This window comes from Staurois parvus, unplaced genomic scaffold (genome assembly GCF_062004578.1).
Source record: "Staurois parvus isolate SC_StPar_1 unplaced genomic scaffold, SC_StPar_1.0 ptg000414l, whole genome shotgun sequence".
Lineage (NCBI taxonomy): Eukaryota > Metazoa > Chordata > Amphibia > Anura > Ranidae > Staurois > Staurois parvus.
In genome coordinates this window covers 9,630,682-9,648,871 of record NW_028318210.1, presented here as the reverse complement: position 1 = coordinate 9,648,871, position 18,190 = coordinate 9,630,682, and the positions used below count along the sequence as shown (strand labels likewise).

Genomic DNA, 18,190 nt, shown 5'->3' with positions numbered 1-18,190 from the left:
GCATGGAGACGCTCGTCCAGCCTCTTAGTCTTATTTCAAGGACCAAGGAAGGGATACAATGCCTCTAAAGGCACCATCGCAAGATGGATAAAAGAAGCCATCTCAGAAGGATACAAAACTGCGTCACTGGCACCACCTGGCTTGAAAGCGCACTCATCTAGGGCCACCGCAGCTACCTGGGCAGAGAGCTGGCGTCTCCCCTGGACAGATCTGCAGGGCTGCATCATTGTTCAGCTTCAGCACCTTCGCCAGGCACTACAGGTTGGACCTGATCGCCAACAAGAACCAGGCGTTTGGCAGGAAGATCCTGCAAGCGGCAGCCCCACCCTAATGTGCGTATTCCTATTCACTCCTCTCACGTGAAGGTGTCCTGGAAGAGGACTTGGGAAAACGCAGTTATTTACCTGTTAACTGTATTTCAAGGAGTTTTCCAGGACAGCGTAGCTCCCTCCTGATTACTGTATAGTTAAATGCTGGCGTTCCGTCATTCAATGGACTGGACACATTGTTCCTACTGTTATCTTTATCCTAGGTCTTCGGTTATATTCCTGTACTGAGGGTACCGTGTGGACAGAGGCTACTTATGGGAAAAAGTGGATCGGGTGTTTCCTGGTGGGAGGAGCCTATCTCATGTGAAGCTGTCCTGGAAGATTCCTGGAAATACAGTTAACGAATAAATAACTGCGTTTTTTTTTTTCTAAACCTATAGTTCTCTTTTAAATGGTACCCCCATGCATCTCCTGAGCAGAAGTGCATTTTTCTCTGTGGGTGGTTGCTGGTGCAGGAACAGGTGCAGTCCCACAACAGCAACCATCTGCACAAGTGTGAACCTAACCTTAAAACAGAAATTAACCATCCTATCCTTTACAGCCAAGAAAGCTGCAATTTTAGCCTCTGATCTGCAGTTGTCATAGTGCTGCAAATGTGATTAGTTATGACACCAGCCATTCAATGGTTAACTCTAAGTTTATGTTGTCAACCAAACAGTCATCATCCACAGCATGCCTTGAATGCAACTGTTTTGGAAAGCAGTAAAATCAATGGGTTTAGCTCCACTTTAAGCCAATTCAATAAAGTCTGCACAAAAAAAAAAAAAAAAAAAAGGAGAAAGAAAAGCACATACTGCAATAAGCTGTTATCAGCTCTGTTCCGCCCACCTTCGTGCACACCAGTGGCTACTCATCCAGGGTTAATGTTGGTGTGAACAAGTCCTAAAACTTAGAAGGTATAGCACGTCTCCCCAATATTCTCATTTCAAAAAATAAAAAAAGAACAACCAGATAAACTTACTTTCACATTTATACATGGACAATCAAATGCAAATGTAAATGTGACAACATGATAGCAAAGAACCATAACGAAAAAACATTTTTCCTTTAGCCTCCATACAAATCTGACAGGCTGTAATTTAAACACAGAAGATATTTCCTTTGAATTCTGACTGTGGGTGTACTGTGAGTTTTCACACTCTAGTGAGACTCCACCCTGCTCTCAGTGTTGTAATCAAAGCTGCAGTCACAGCCAGGCTAATGCTGACCCCTATAAAAGCTGAGGGGGTCTACAGATTGTGGGCTTAAAAGCTGGAATTGTTCTGTCCAATCCATTTTGCATACCACATAATGGGCCTTCAGTACAGCTCTGCACAGTGCAGCACACATGATAATCCCTTAAACTCTTTACTGAAATCACATAAGACGGACAGAGAACATTTCAACATTTCTTTATAAACAAACAGGAACCTTTAGAAAACATTTCTGATGTAGTAAAGACTACAAAATGCACCAATGTTAAAGTGACAGTAAACTCTGATTTAACCCCCCCCCCCCCATCCCAAAAAAAAACAAAAAAAAAACAAAAACACCACACACAATCTATTCATATGTGTATTCCTAAAGCAAAAAAAAAAATATTGCTCTTGGCCTCCTTTTTTTGCTGCTGTTGTAATCTGCCTTGGAGGTTGGCTACATTCGTTCTCCATGGTTGCTGGATAGAGGAATATAGTCACTCTCTCTTGCTCTCTCCCAAGATGAGCTTGGTACTATGGAATTTGTAGTGAGCGTAAGGTAGCGTACTTGGCTGCAACTAACACACACTGCTCATATCAATCAATTGGAAGAGAGGAGGAAAACAAGGGAGGTTTGGGATCTCACATAGGATGTTACAAGGAGGCTGAAAACACAGCAAGAAATTATTTAATGAAAAACAGATTACAGGGTCATTATATAGTGGATGGATTAATTTTGCAGAATAAGGATCTCGTTAAGTGTTACATTCATAGCGATGATAAACACCAGAACCTGGTGATCAATACTTTAGCTGCAGGATGATTAGAAACTACCAACATGAATATCCACCTAGTGTAAAAAGCAATTTAAATAATTTACAAATAACACCAAGTATCAATTGTAGCAGCTAATAAAGAATATTATTCAAGGCTTTGGCAAGCGAAGACCAGCTAGGACCAATGTAACTATGTATAAACCATTCTGAAAGCAAACCAGGTAGGCCAGTCGGCAACTGCACCACTCAAGAGAATAATTGCATTTTCTGAATGAATGCAAAGCATTTTCTGATTAGATGAAGTAAAGTAGCAGAGAAGTGGTGTCACGCTCTCCACCTCCACAGAGAATGGTGTATATTCATTTAGAAAGTGCAAAGCATTCTCTAAATGGCTCCTGTGCTGAGTCGCCAACCTCCTGCTTTCACAAAGCATCAGGCTGGCCACTCAGCACAGGACCCAGAAGCAAAAAAAAATCCTGCTTCCAGGGGCATCAGCCAGGTATGGCTATATACATAAGTTTCAGGATACAATAATGTAGTGGTTAACAGCAAATTATATTGTATAGCTTTATTCAATTATCTACCTCATCTAAAACCAACGGCCATTACTCCATGCTCATACTCCTTGACCTTTTCGCTGCCTTTGACACAGTCGACCACCCGCTCCTCCTCAGTACACTCCACTCCATCGGCCTCCGTGACTCTGCTCTCTCCTGGTTCTCCTCTTACCTTTCTCAGCGCACTTTCAGCGTCACATACAACTCCTCCTCCTCCGCTTATCTCCCTCTTTCTGTTGGGGAACCACAAGGCTCTGTCCTTGAGCCCCTCCTTTTCTCTCTCTATACCTCCTCCCTGGGCCAATTAATAACCTCCCATGGCTTCCAATACTACCTCTATGCTGATGACACCCAGATCTCTCTCTCCACTCCCCAGCTCACCCCCTCAATCTCCCCTCGTATCACAAATCTACTAAGCGACATATCAGCATGGATGTCACACCACTACCTTAAAATCAATCTTTCCAAAATCGAGTTTGTAATATTTCCTCCTCCCCGATCCCCCACTCATGACTTTACCATTAAGATCAACAGCACAACCATTGGTCCTTCCCCTCATGCCAGGGTGCTAGGCGTAATCCTAGACTCTGAGATACTTTGGGCCCCACATCCAATCACTGGCTAAATCCTGCCGCCTCAACCTCCGGAACATTTCAAAACCCGCCCCTTCCTGACCAATGACACCACAAAACAACTTATCCATGCCTTGGTTATATCCCGTCTTGATTACTACAACTCCCTCCTCACTGGTCTACCGTTACACAGGCTATCCTCTCTTCAGTCTATTATGAATGCTGCTACTAGACTCATACACCTTACCAACTGATCAGCGACTGCTGCCCCTCTCTGCTAATCCCTTCATTGGCTTCCACTAACCCAACGTATAAAATTCAAAATACTAACCACAGCTTACAAAGCCATCCACAACACTGCCCCTAGCTGCATCACCGACCTCATCCGCAGATACCGCCCACTCCGCTCCTCCCAAGACATCTTCCTCTCTAGCTCCCTCATCACCTCCTCCCATGCTCGCCTCTAGGACTTCTTCAGAGCCTCTCCCATCCTCTGGAACTCCCTACCACAGTATGTCTGGTCAGTCCCCACCCTGTCTGCCTTTAGGCAATCTTTGAAAACTCACTTATTCAGGGAAGCCTACCCCACCTCCACCTAAGAACTGTACTTGAATCACCTCCACCAGATCATCCCCCGCAGCTATCACCTTTTGTACCACCTCCCCCTTCCTTTAGATTGTAAGCTCCACAAGCAGGGCCCTCCTATTCCTTCTGTACTGAAATGTATTGTAATTGTACTGTCTCTCTTATATTGTAAAGCGCTGCGCAAACTGTTGACACTATATAAATCCTGTATAATAATAATAATCTAGTCCTGATCAGGAATGTGAAACCAGAGTAAACTTGGGGAGCCACAATGCCGATTTTGTTCTTTAAGGGGAACTTGTACTAGGAGATTTAAGGAAGTTTACTTTACTGACCTCGGTGATAAAAGCAGCTCTTGTAAAGAGATAGGTGTCTGAAAAATCTTCAGCTTTGGACAGACTTCCGGGTGTAGAAAAAATGATTAAATCCTGGAAAATACCAAAAAAAAAAAAAAAAAAAAAAAAAAAAAGTTTTTTTTTAACAAATACCAGCTTCCAAGTAATATTATTGCAACAAATTTTGCATTTCTACTGCCCGCCAACCCCTCCTTAACCCCTTGACGCCGACGTAACACAAATATGCGGCCTCACGGACCTGGGCTTTTTTCCGTGGGGCCGCATATTTGCGTACCTGCCTGTGTGCTGGGGGCGCGCTCCCAGCACCAAGACCGCGGTGTCACTGAGAGCCCCGGGTCCCATTCTAACGATCGGGACCCGGGACTCCCGATTCCGGGTCACGTGATCACTGTGATAGCCTCTGATTGGCTATCGTAGTGATCAATCACTGTGCAGCCCGGCCCCCTTGTTTTCTCTCTCTCTATGAATGGAGAAGAGAGATACATTGTATCTCTCAAGCTCCTGACAGAGAGATAAAAAAAAGTTTGTAAAAAAAAAAAAATAAAAAAGATAAATATTAAAAAATAAAATAAAAAATAAAGAAAAATACCTAGATCAAGGTTTGATCTAGTTCAGTACCAGGGTTAGTGTTTGGGTCAAGGTCAGGGTTAAAGGTCAGGGTCAAGGGCAAAGGTCAGGGTCAAAGGTCAGGATTTAAAAAAAAATTGGTGTCAATGTCAGTGACAGTGTGTTTTATGTAAAAAAAAAAATTAAAAAAAAGACAACAACAAAATGCGCACTATTGTTTCTGGACTGTACTACGGGTACAAACAACAAATAACATACACATATATGGTATCGCTGCGATCGTCAAGAACTGGAGAATGTATTTTGGGTTGTTCTTTGGTGGTAGGTTATGGTCGTAACAAGAAACACACAGTTAAATTTAAAACAATATAGTAATGAGGGATTCAGTGAGCGCTAACTAACACAGCAGCTGATACACTAAAAAGGAAAAACCATGAACCTTCAAATAGACAATATAAGATAAATAGTGCAGCGCTAGATGATATATGACTGCACCAGTATTTGAGGTGGTGCAATATCCCTTACTTTAATGTCAACTAATGTAGGCCACATATATTGTATGTGACCTTCCCAAGAAATGAAAAAAGGGAAGTAATGACGTGTACTCCACACGGCTTCACTTCACATTAAAAACGCACAATATGAATGCACAATATAGTCCAGTAATCAAAAAAGCACAGATAGATGTATCTTGATAAGATCCTTGTGATGCATATAGTCCGGCGTTGTGCAGAAAAAATGAATAAATTGCGCACTCACCGGAAGCACAATTTAAATTGTGCGTTTATATCTCATACACCAAGGATCACTCCGGCTGTAGATGGAAGGAAGCTCTGAACAGGTGGTTCCGTGATGGGGGGTAACACATCTGGGGGTTCCTTATGGTAGACAGGCTCCAAACAGGATCAGCTGAATATTACTCTGGGCCTTGGGGTAGTCACCTGGTGGTCCTGAGGGATTAAATGCTCGATGTGGAGCAAAAAGGAATACCCATAGTGTAGTATTTAAATCAAATTTAAAACGGATTTATTGAATATTAGAGCAAAAACACTTAACATGAGTATGAAGGTAAAATCAATCCTTGTGCACTAAGGATATCATGAAATACACACTGACCAGCTGGTATAGAAGAGTGGCCGCCGGACCTCCTTGATCCGGCGGCTTGACGTCACGGCTAGCAGGGGCTCCTCCTTGACGCGCGTTTCGTATCACACGTACATCATCAGAAGGAATAAGAGCCATAGCTGCCGGACGTCACAGGAGCTATATATATAATGTATTGTGTGCCTGTATTCAAGATAATTAGGTGCCATTTTGCCGAAGTCCCGCATACAGCGCATGCGCGGGCGTCCGGGCGCCATTTTCTAGTGGCCAAAATCATGTATGTATCCACCGCATGCCCAACCGCGGTGGAACATACTGTTCACAAATGAATTGGTGGATAGAACAGAAGCCTACCTTCTTCTCCTGCATACTGTAGTCCCAGGTATCCTCAGAAGGAGGTGGAGAAAGCGCCGATCAATGCGGATCGGCGCCATATTCCCGGGGGTGAACTACATAAGTGCGCATGCGCGAATAAGCACGACGGACCGACGCCATTTTACCGTGGGTCGGTACAGCAGTGCGCATGCGCGAAATGGAACCGCCATATTTATGTGGTCTCATAGAGTAGATACACAATCACTGCGCTTGCACAGGTGCAGAGACAGTAAATAAACGATTGAGGATATACTTTAGATTTATACAATGTCCTATTCACCTAGGGGAAGCTCTGATTCATTGATTCTACAGTTAGATACATTATTCTTGATTACAAAGTGTCCCATATGGTATCTCATAATGCCCATTTGTGACATGTATCTTTATATGCAGAAACTCTTGATCACTCTATGGTGATCAGAAGTCACTATGGTTAAAACTAAGGTTATATACATAGCTTAAAATCATTATGCATAATGATGGTCCGGCGGCCACTCTTCTATACCAGCTGGTCAGTGTGTATTTCATGATATCCTTAGTGCACAAGGATTGATTTTACCTTCATACTCATGTTAAGTGTTTTTGCTCTAATATTCAATAAATCCGTTTTAAATTTGATTTAAATACTACACTATGGGTATTCCTTTTTGCTCCACATCGAGCATTTAATCCCTCAGGACCACCAGGTGACTACCCCAAGGCCCAGAGTAATATTCAGCTGATCCTGTTTGGAGCCTGTCTACCATAAGGAACCCCCAGATGTGTTACCCCCCATCACGGAACCACCTGTTCAGAGCTTCCTTCCATCTACAGCCGGAGTGATCCTTGGTGTATGAGATATAAACGCACAATTTAAATTGTGCTTCCGGTGAGTGCGCAATTTATTCATTTTTTCTGCACAACGCCGGACTATATGCATCACAAGGATCTTATCAAGATACATCTATCTGTGCTTTTTTGATTACTGGACTATATTGTGCATTCATATTGTGCGTTTTTAATGTGAAGTGAAGCCGTGTGGAGTACACGTCATTACTTCCCTTTTTTCATTTCTTGGGAAGGTCACATACAATATATGTGGCCTACATTAGTTGACATTAAAGTAAGGGATATTGCACCACCTCAAATACTGGTGCAGTCATATATCATCTAGCGCTGCACTATTTAAATTTAAAAAAATGATTTTTTTTTTTACTATTTTGGCCCAGTTTTCCTTTAATAATAAAAAAAAAAATTAGGAGCTATCCATTACCATTTACCACCAAATGAAAGCCCAATCTGTCCTGAAAAAAACAAGGTATAATCCACCTGGATGTACAAAGTAGTTGTGACGATATGTACGGTTTTACTAACACATGTCAACGTTGCAGAATTGTGCTTAGGCATTTAGATTTGTTTTAACCTTAGGCGTGAAGGGGTTAAGCTGCAACAGGCAGCAGATGGGGGTGTTTACATGTTGCTCCACAATTCTTCGCTTTATGCCAACAGAAAATCTACCCGACATGTAATGATCAGTGGACAGTAAGTCCCCCAAATGCGATGCATTCACATGCCCATCAACTGCGTGCAATACACATGGTTATGGAGTTATAACAGGCAGTGAGGAGAAGTCACATCGCTTCCTCACTGCCTGTCAATCACCTCTGAAGTGTGATATGAACACTGACCACACTTCAGAGGAAAGGTAGATTTAGACATACATCTAAATCAACCCTTATTAGGCTGACCAACTCCTGGGAGAGTGGATTCCAATCCCAATAGGGTACATTTAATCTGCTCTGAATACCCTCAGATCAGACTTGCAACACTGAATTATAAAGATTCTTGTGTATAAGAAAACATCCATCGGAGATAACCAAAAGATACTGAAAAACATAATATGCTACTGGATGGACATAACCATGTGTGCAGAATTGTGGGGAATGTTCAAATACACGTATACAGCAATATGTCCTGGAGCATATAAGCAATAGTCAAGAGCAGAATATCCTGATACCGAACCTGTATATGAAAATAAATCCTGGAGTGTGCATGGAGTAATAAATGGCAAAACATCTTAGAATATGTATGCAGATAGTCAATAGCATCAAGGTTCTTTTAAACTCAGACTAGCCAGTAAAATATGTGCATGATAAATCCTAGAGCAGGCATGAAGTAATAAAAGACAAAATGTCCTAGAGCAAATATGCAGCAAGATGCTTTAAGATTCCCCCATCCATTTCCAGGGAGATAAAATGTCCCGGGTTGGATTCTCCTATACAATTGCCGCAGCCCTCCTAAGGCCGGGTTCACAATGCTGCGTTGCAGTTTAGCTGCAGCATGGGTGTACCTGTGGTTCACATACATTTTACCCGCAGTCTCATTGACTTTCATCAGGTAGCACTTTTTGCAGCATTTTCTAATAGTGCACCAAAGATAAAGCATGCAGGACTCTTAGTGAACTTTCAGATGATGCAGCAAAAATGCATCCTAATAGAAGTCTGCAAATAAAACGCATGAAAACTGTGGGTACTCCGGTGCTACGGCCAAACCACAGTGTGAACCCCACCAATATATAACACTGCCAATGGAAGTATCCTCCAGGCCTATACAAATGAATGCTAGTGCTATACAGTCATTGACATCTGTCATCAGTGTCATCTGTCATCAGCGGGAAATGAGAAAAGGCTTGGCAGTCAGATTATTCATGCACCTATCAGAAGCTGCCATTGCTGACTTACTTTTGAAGCTGCAAGCTGCAGAACTGTCACATTTTACTTTACAAATCACTGTCTGGAACAAACAGGCGTATATCAAGTGTATTGAGTTTGAGCCTTCAAATACCATCAGCAAGGGTATCTATTGTACTGTCACCTGAGAAGTTCCTTTGAAGTACTGCCTCTGCTCTGCGGCATGCTTAGCTTCAGGACATTCACATTTATTTCAACCTAATTGGTTACATTTATCCAAAGGAAAAAAAAATGTTTTGCCCACGGCTACCAGTCAAGTCCTGGCTTTTGTTTCTCAATTTGCACAAAAAAAAAAAAAAAAAAAAAAAAATCTGGGTATGGGCTTAACACACGTCAGAATGTTCCTCTCCATTCTATTGCCATCTTTAGAAGTGAACATGCCCTGGGTACTCCAATGTCTCTGCTAGCTTGTAGTCTTCACAAAATGATCCCTAAATCTGCCATCATGATTTCCAGTCCTAATGTTGATTTTTCTGTTTTCTCCTGTTTCCAAGGGACATTCTAGAAGGAGGGAAACAAAACTAACAGGAATGGGATGCATTCATCTGCCATTAGTGAACATGGTGACAGTGAGAAGAATGGGGAAGAAAAAAAAAAGAAGGTATGCAAAGAATGGAAACCTGCAATGATCTATAAGTATCTGTTTGCAGATTGCTATTACTAAACATTTCTAAGGCTCCATGCACACTACCAATTCCTATAACCTCACAAAACGCTGGGAAAAAAAAAATCTAGATGAAAAAACACGAATAGCTTTTTTTGTGCAGGCTTGTAGTTATGGTTTAGGAGCATTAGCATTTTTACAGTACATGCAAAGAAAAAAAAAAAAAAAACCTAGAATAAAGTTGTTAGGAGCGTTTTTTTTTTTTCGGCTGGAAAAACGCTCCTAAAACTCTACAGAAACATTTTTTTTTTCTGCTCCTAAACACTGACGCTTGAAAAACACTACTAGCTAAAATAGTGTGTAAGGACACATAGGAGAACACTATTTAGCTTCTAGGAGCAGAAAAAAAGCTACAAACAGCTAATAGGAGCTTTAGGAAAAAAAGCTAGTGTGCATGGAGCCTAAAGGTGCCTTTGTTTCATCCCAATATGACTGGATCCAGGGTGTATAGGGGCTAGTACATATCACATGCCCCCCCTCAGGGGTAGCATCTAAGGCTGGTCATACATTATACAATTTTCTTGTACAAGTTTTCTTTAGATATAATATGAGGTCAAACCTAAACAATTTCAATTTGTATGCACTCAGACAGGCCCTTGCATTACATAACTGAAGGTAAATCTAAAAGAAATTGAATAAGAACATTTTATAACATATGGCCAGCATAATCAAGGGCTGGAGGAGATTCCCTGGACTTTCTAAGAAAGGTGATATTTACATACAAAGAAGCAAGCTGAGCACACACAGGCTTAGTATAGTGTCTGTGGTGTGGTGAGGGGTTGACCTACAGGGTGTGTGTGTTGCCTGCTTACTAGGTTTACAAGAGTATTTATTTCTATTACAGGTGCTCTGCCAATCTGAAACATCAACATAGTGCACACTGTAGTGATTCTCTGGAAAGTTAGGGAACCAATGTGCTCAAAGGCCATCTGCTTGGTAACAAAAACAAATCGAGTTTCATTTTTAATATAAGTGAAAACACCAGTTAATGAAAAAGTGGAACAATCATATCATTGTTACATAAACACCAAATGACATCATCCCAGGGAATTCCCTGGCCTTTCCATATTCTGATTCTAAAGTATGTTTCCATAGACAGTCCCAGGTCTATGCTATGATGATCTGCTTCATAATTTAAAGTGGTTCTAAACCCTCAGCTTTTTTAACCATTTTCCATTGCCAGTGGTATAAGCATATTACATCAATGTTTAATTTTCCACAGAAACATTTTTTCTCTGTTTTATAACCTACTGATCTGAGGCTCTTTCTGCTTTACTTTCCCCCAGCTTCCTTTTCACTGAGTGCGCTCCCTGCCGATGCCTCACACAGATTTAGAGACTACATGTCCTGACACGTGCTGCGCTACCATGCAAGTGCCTCCGTGACCGTGCGCTACTGGGACCACTTCCTCAAGCTCCTCCCAATAGTCACACCCATGTCCTCCTCCACAACACGCCCAGAGAATAGTCGCTAGAATTGACAGCTCCTGATTCAATGTTAATCAAAGCTCATGGGAGGTGGAGCTACAGTGTTCTCCGTGCCTGTTGACCCTGAAAGTGGGCACAGCCAGCGTTCCTATGCAAGGCTGTAGTCCTGCAGGAGTGAGCGTGTACACGTGGGTGCCCCCATGAGATCAGCAATATACAGAGGGAACCCAGCAAGGAAGACAACCGGAAATGGGTAAAAAAAAAGCCAGAAAATAACTAAGCAACAATGATACAAAAGGTTAGATTGTTCATATATTGCTATTATTGAGGAATAGAAATAGGCAAAAAAAAAAAAAAAAAAAAAAAAAAAACAGGGTTTAATACCACTTTAAGGAAGACTGAAAAAAATATGTAGGCAGACATCTGCAAATAACCACTCACGGCCTTCATGCGGAACCAACTGCTTCAGGGATGTGCAACTCATATCATGTAGTTCCGGGCACCAGGCAGTTTTTTTTTTTTTTTTCGCCTTTAGCCCTGCTGCAGGCAAGCAGTAGGGCTCATCTGTCAGGTGGAAGCATTCGGGTGGCAGCGCTGCCGCCCGATTGCTTCCACGCAGCCCACAGTGCCAGCCGCCACCCCCCTGCTCGCTATATGTCCCGGGCTCCGCTTGCCCATCTGCAGGCCTGGGACTGCTTCAGAGAGTGCCAGTATGCGGTATAGGAGAGCAAACGCGCCTGCTCCCCTCCCCTTCTTGTCCTGACCTGGAAGTGATGTGACGTCACTTATGGGTCCCCGTTGACAGATTCCTGGCCATCGAGGCCGGGAAAGAATGTAATGCAGTGCGATGTGCACTGCCTCATATTCAGGGGAGACATGCCGGGTCTTTTAATCCCTGAATGTCTTATTTAAATAAATATATATATATTTTTTTTTTTTTTATTTATTTTTTTAATATTTTCAGAAGTTACATCCAAGCAGATAACCACCCCAAAAATGTTTCAAGGACCCCCATCCCAACATATGTATGCACGTACAAATGTAAATGTAAAACAAAAAACGGTGACCTATATAGCCACCATTCTTTTCAACAACAAATCATAAGTCATACGTCTGTCAGTTTCTTTATCTGTTGACAATCAACTTTTTGTTCAGCAGCAACCACAGCCTCTCAGACACTGTTCAGAGAGGTGTACTGTTTTCCCGTCACCATAAATCTCCCATTTAAAAAGGGCCCACAAGTTCTCAATAGGGTTTAGGTCAGGTGAAGAAGATTCCATGTCATTATTCTTTCATTTTTAAAGGCCTTTGCTGGCTAGCCACGCAGTGTAGTACTTCAATGCAAGCAATGGAGCATTGTCTTGCATAAATATCATGATCTTCTTGAAAGATGCAGACTTTTTCCAATACCACTGCTTGAAGAAAGTCTCTAAAAACTGGCAGCAGGTTTGTGAGTTGATTTTGAGTCCATCTTCAACCTGAAAAGGTCCAACTAGTTCATCTTTAATAATATTAGCCCATACCAGTACCCACCTCCACCTTGCTGGCGTCTGAGTCGAAGTGGAGCTCTATGCCCATTACTGATCCAGCCGTGGGCCCATCCACCTGGTCCGTCAAGAGGCACTCTCATCTCATCAGTACATAAAACCTTTGAAAAATCTGTCTTCAGATATCTCTTGGCCCAATGCCGTTTCAACTTATGTGTCTTGTTCGGTGGTCGAGTTTCAGCCCTCCCTACCTTGGCCATGTCTCTGAGCACTGAACATCTTGTACTTCTGGGCACTCCAGTGTTGTCATATTCCAGAACTGCAACCTACCGGGAGGACAATGGGTTCCTGGTAGCTTCACGTTTGATTATTCTCAAATCTGGCAGGTAATTTGCATCTTTTTTTCTCAACACGTTTCTCGTGACCCTGTTCACTATTTGCAACAAAACGTTTGATGGTTCTGTGATCACACCCCAATATCTTAGCAATTTCAAGAGTGTTGAGTGTTGAAAGCCTTTTAAAATGTTTGACTTTTCAGTCAGCTAAATCTCTTTGGCCCATTTTGCCTGAGGAAAGGAGCTGCTCAATAATTATGGACACCTTGATATAGGGTGTTGATTGCCTTAGACCACACCCTCCCTCATTACACAAATACACCAAAAGATATGCTTAAATCTAATAAGCATTCAAAGTTATACGGTACGGAGTTGCACAATACACAAAAAAATTATGATTTGGATGATTTGGTCAAAATACTCCCTTACCTAATAATTGTGCACACAGAGTACCTTTGGTCGACAACCAAGAATAAATACACAGGAGTCTCTGGCTGCTTTCTAGATCAGTGTTTCAAAGCACTTATTCTGGATACAGCCAATAAACCAGCCTTTTCCCTTTCCTTGATATCACCTGTGGAACCCCTATAGTCAGGAGGTTGATAGATAGATAGATAGATAGATAGATAGATAGATAGATAGATAGATAGAGGTTTTTTTTAGAAAACAGTAGCTGCCAATATACATATCTATTTTTGCTAGAAGCATTTTCCATTGAGATCAATGTAAACGCATAACAAAGGTCACCACACATGTTTAAGGCTCCAGCAGACATTTAAAAAAACAAACACTGTACAGCTTTGTAAAATGTTTGATAATTGTATTGTCATATCTGTGGGCCATTTGAACCTCCTGAAAACCTGGTCAAAAAACTCCAAGTTAGCAATCCTCACATCCAGCCTTGCTGCTTGGGCATAAAACGGCTGTTTTTCACTCCTGCAATAATACATCTAACGTTTTGTGCATTCTACCAACTAGGCAGGACATGGAATATACTACCTGGGAGTTTTTCAGGCAGATGGCACAAATGGCCTACAGTTAGGGCAATAAAATTTATGAAAAGTTTACAAAGCTGCGTTTTTTTTTTTAAATGTGTACTGGGCCCCTGTGACTGCACAGACTATTTTCTAAAAAAAGTGAACTTGGCCTTTAAGACGCATATCAACATGTGTCCTGACACCTGTTAATGCCTCAACATGTAATATGATGTTCCAGAGAAAAAAAACCTGTTTTGATGCGGTTCCAGTAGAAAACATCAAGTTATATCACATTGTCTGCTACAGAGGTAATTATTTAAAGCATTTGTAAACCCCAAAACAAAAATGTAATGTATTACAACTTAACAATTCTTGATTATTGTAGCTGCATTAGTTTTCTTTTTTACTGGTGATCTAGGGCAGTAACATGCTTTCTGTCTTACAGGGTCTCCATTTTGGTTGGAGGAGCAATGGAGAAACCTTTGCACAGCAGCATTGTCAATCTGGGGAGAGGGTAGAGTTAGATACACTAGCAGATTTGGATGGACCTGACTAACAAACTGAAGCAGAACTCCAGCTAATGCTTATTAAGTGGTTACAGCAACAACTTTTTTTCGTCTTTTAGGATTTGGCATTATAAGCACCCCTGTCAGTGTTAAATGGTTTGTTGCAACACTTAGCTGCCACTTTTGTTGTACAGCTTGGTCTGTTAAATAAAGTTGAAAAATAATAAAAATTTACTGGCAAGATTACCAGGTGATAAAAAGAAAAAAAAAAGAAAACTAATGCAGCCACCACATTAAATGATATGTAAACTGCAATATAGTACATTGTTTTGGGATTAAATATGCTTTAAAGTTGATCTCCATGTAGACATGAGATAAACTGATGCCGCTCTGGATTATGACATCATTACATGTATTTTTTCAATGCTTGCAGTGATAGTCCTGGAATTTGCTCAGTAGTGTAAGAATCATGCTGACAGAAGGAGAGAGCAGACTAACGCTAAATTTCTTATCATTATGGGGGTCAAATTACTGTTCATTTCATGACTGTGGCGATGAGAACAGTCAAAGGAGCAGGGTGAAAAAAAAAACAATCTAATTAATTTTTAATGGTGTACAGTGTATGGTTTGCAATCGGAAAGGACCATTCAATCCCAAATCAAATGTTATACATTTCGGACTACTTTCAGACAATTTTTTTTTTTTTTTTAAGTCATCAAATGTAGTGATGAGACTTTTCATATGAATGTTTGAAAATCTACTGGTGTACGGCCAGCTACACAGAGGAGCTCATCATTCTGCTGGTTCTCCTTCACCGTCCAAGTACAGTCTGTCCAGTGGGGGAAGGGAGAGACCACCTTTATTTGTCAGTGAACTGCCAAAGAAAAATTCAGATCTCCTCCTCTGCCAGGCAGGGCTGTGAGGTGTGTCGGAGCTGTATAAATGTTAGGACAGAAATAAATATCCTTTGATAGAGTAAGCAGCTCTTTGTATGCATTTGTCTGTGTTTTTGCTGGGAGTTCAGCCTTACATGTGCTAGCCCTGCACCTCTGTATTACACTCCTATAGACTTCTATGGGGCCGTCAACCCAGCTGGGAGATGGACTTGGTCGGGCGTGGCCAGCGGATCCCCAAGCGACAAATCTAAGCTAGTATGGATCTGTGGGTGGCGAAAGGTTTAAGGGGTATGAAGAACTAATACACTTTGCCCTGGTTGAAGTCACTTGAAGTAGCGCAAGTTCAAAGCCACTGGTCAGTGCAATTTCATGTGCGGCTTACCTGACATTTGTGCGACTTCATGCACAGATGTCTTTGCAAATCACCAAAAATATTGCAGGAACCTTTTTTTAAAATCAGTACAGCGCTGCAAAGTCAGAGTTGCACCAATTTGAATGGTTCCATAGGCACAAATAGGTTGCTACTTGTCATGCGATTCTGAACTGTCAAATCGCGTTGGTGTGAATGGGGGCTTTGTCTGAAAGTTCTTTAAGGCCCTCTTACATGGGCGATCTAAGCAGAGCCACCTGGCAGTTTTTCAGGCAAACCTGATCAGAAGCTCCATGCAGCTTTATGAACGGAAGGATTAAATGGACTTGTGCATGTTTACAAAGAACTGCATCCTGGACCTAAACATGTGAATCGCAGGTTTCCTGATGGAAAAAACAGACAACGGAGTCCGTGTACATCCAGCAGCCCATAGAGCTATCATGGGTCCGCCTGTGACCACCAGCTCTCCACTGGGCATAGGCTGAATGGGCACAAATGTAGAAATAAAATAACACCCCCCCACACTCACAACAACTGACATCCATCCCGCAGTTCTGATTCAGTGGAAGATCTGCTCATGGACCCCCTACTGATCAGAGCTGACAAAGTGGCACAGACCAGAGCGCAGTGGGAATGTGCGTTCCTGCCTACCATCACACAACAATGGCATAATGCAGCCAATTCACTTGAATAAACTGCCCTACACATGACAAACATGCTAAAGAAGCTCCTACGTGTTTTCGGTTGGCGAGTTCTGTGCATTTTGGTGGGTTATTTTGTGCATCTGCTCGCTGCATTTGGGGCGCCATTAGGAATTATTGTCACCGCGTTTTTCATGCACTCCCAGAACACGCAGCTGTGAACAGAACCCTGGCGTGCTTGTCTACAAATAAAAAATAATGTGTCTGTAGGAAAAAACTTTTTTTTTGTCTTGGATAAAGCAGGGGAGGGTTTGACCCTCTGTCTGGTGTCGAGACAAAAAAAAATGAGGGGAAATCCTAAATTGCGGCAGTGTCCCGAGCTAGAGATGAGGGGAATCCTGAACTGGTGACACAAATCCTCTGAGTTTGGGGGGGTTTCCACTAACCTCCTGTAGTGTCACAGGGGCAGGAAGTGAAGGGAAATTTCCCCAATGGTGTGCACAGAAAAATATTATAAATCTTAAAGTGGAGCTCCACCCAAAAGGGGAAGTTGCACTTTAAGGCATCGTCCCCTGCTCTCCGTGAATGGACTGGCACCTTTGGGGAGTGGGGGTGGGTGTAGGGGGGCAGGTACCCGATTTTGACAGGTACCCGCTCCCAGTTCTGCTGTGATCGCCTAGGCCAACACCTAGAAGTTGTCCTCCCTGCAGTGTTCTGCAACATGTCCCAGAGGAGTGCACTCAATGCACAGAGCCATTCATGCATGCACAGTGGGCAGTGGGGGAACCCGGCTGCGTGGAGGACATTGCAGGATCCTGGGACAGGTGAATGTCTGCTTTTTAACGTCAGCAGTTACAGATTTTGTAGCTGGTGACATTTGTTTTTCACCAAAGACTGGAGCTCCACTTTAACTGGGGTTCAACCCTTCCCTACTCTATCCAACACCAAGTGGTGGTCATACACAGGGGGGGGGGTTACTGAATGGAGCCCCCCTCCTCCCCCAACATGGACAGAGAACTGTGAGGAAAGGACGAGAAGTGCCCCCTGTACACCTCTATGAGTGTGCTGAGGAACCCCCCAGCATGTCTGACACGGCTGAAGAACGACAACTCTCAGCACTTCTGTGTCAGGACAGCGCCCGGACGTCTGCACCCGGGGACGCGGCACACTCACCTATCACCTCACAGGTTCCGAACCCCTCCGCTCTTCAGTCCCTCAGACTTCTCACCGGAAACAAGTACACAACTTCGACCAGACTCTGCCCGGACACAGGCACGCCCACCGTGCTCACTTCTACCCAATCAGACAACTTCTACCAAACTCTGTCCGGACACAGATGCGCCCACAGTACTCACTTCTATCCAACCAGGCAACTTCTACCAGACTCTGGCTGGGACACAGACACGCCCATAGTACTCACTTTTGCCCAATCGTTAATTGCTCGCCAGGGACCAATAGGAGAGCGAATGGCTCTCCATACAGTCGAGTTTGTCATTGGGTACTGCAACGATGAGGGGGCGGGGAAATGCTTGGACGATGACGTGCTGGACATTTGTGAGGTGTGACAATTGGAGGTGGTTGTTAGTGAATATCCTGGTCGGGATGGAGGGGATGGAGAGGTTGGAGCCGGGGTTCATCTCCCGGGAGGGTAATGGCCCTCTCAGTGTATGGCAGACTTTACAAGTGGTGTACATAGGCGGAATAAAGACCCCAGTCCATCCTGTTCAACCCATAGAGGGAAATACATCGATATACTGTATAA

General features: G+C 42.8%; 1 protein-coding gene across 3 annotated transcripts in view; it reads right to left on the bottom strand.

Moving 5' to 3' along the window:
• The window catches only part of SNAP23 (synaptosome associated protein 23), a 108,722-nt gene extending 91,011 nt beyond the window's left edge, over positions 1–17,711 (bottom strand). For 2 of the 3 annotated variants that reach the window (XM_089686925.1, XM_089686927.1), the window contains exons 1-2: positions 17,602–17,707; positions 4,330–4,422 (exon numbers count right to left, since the gene is read on the bottom strand). The gene's annotated coding sequence lies outside the window, so the exon portion shown is untranslated. Of the gene's footprint in view, positions 1–4,329; positions 4,423–17,601 lie in introns of all 3 variants that reach the window. The other variant, XM_089686926.1, reaches the window with a different exon arrangement.
• Positions 17,712–18,190: the final 479 nt, after the last annotated feature.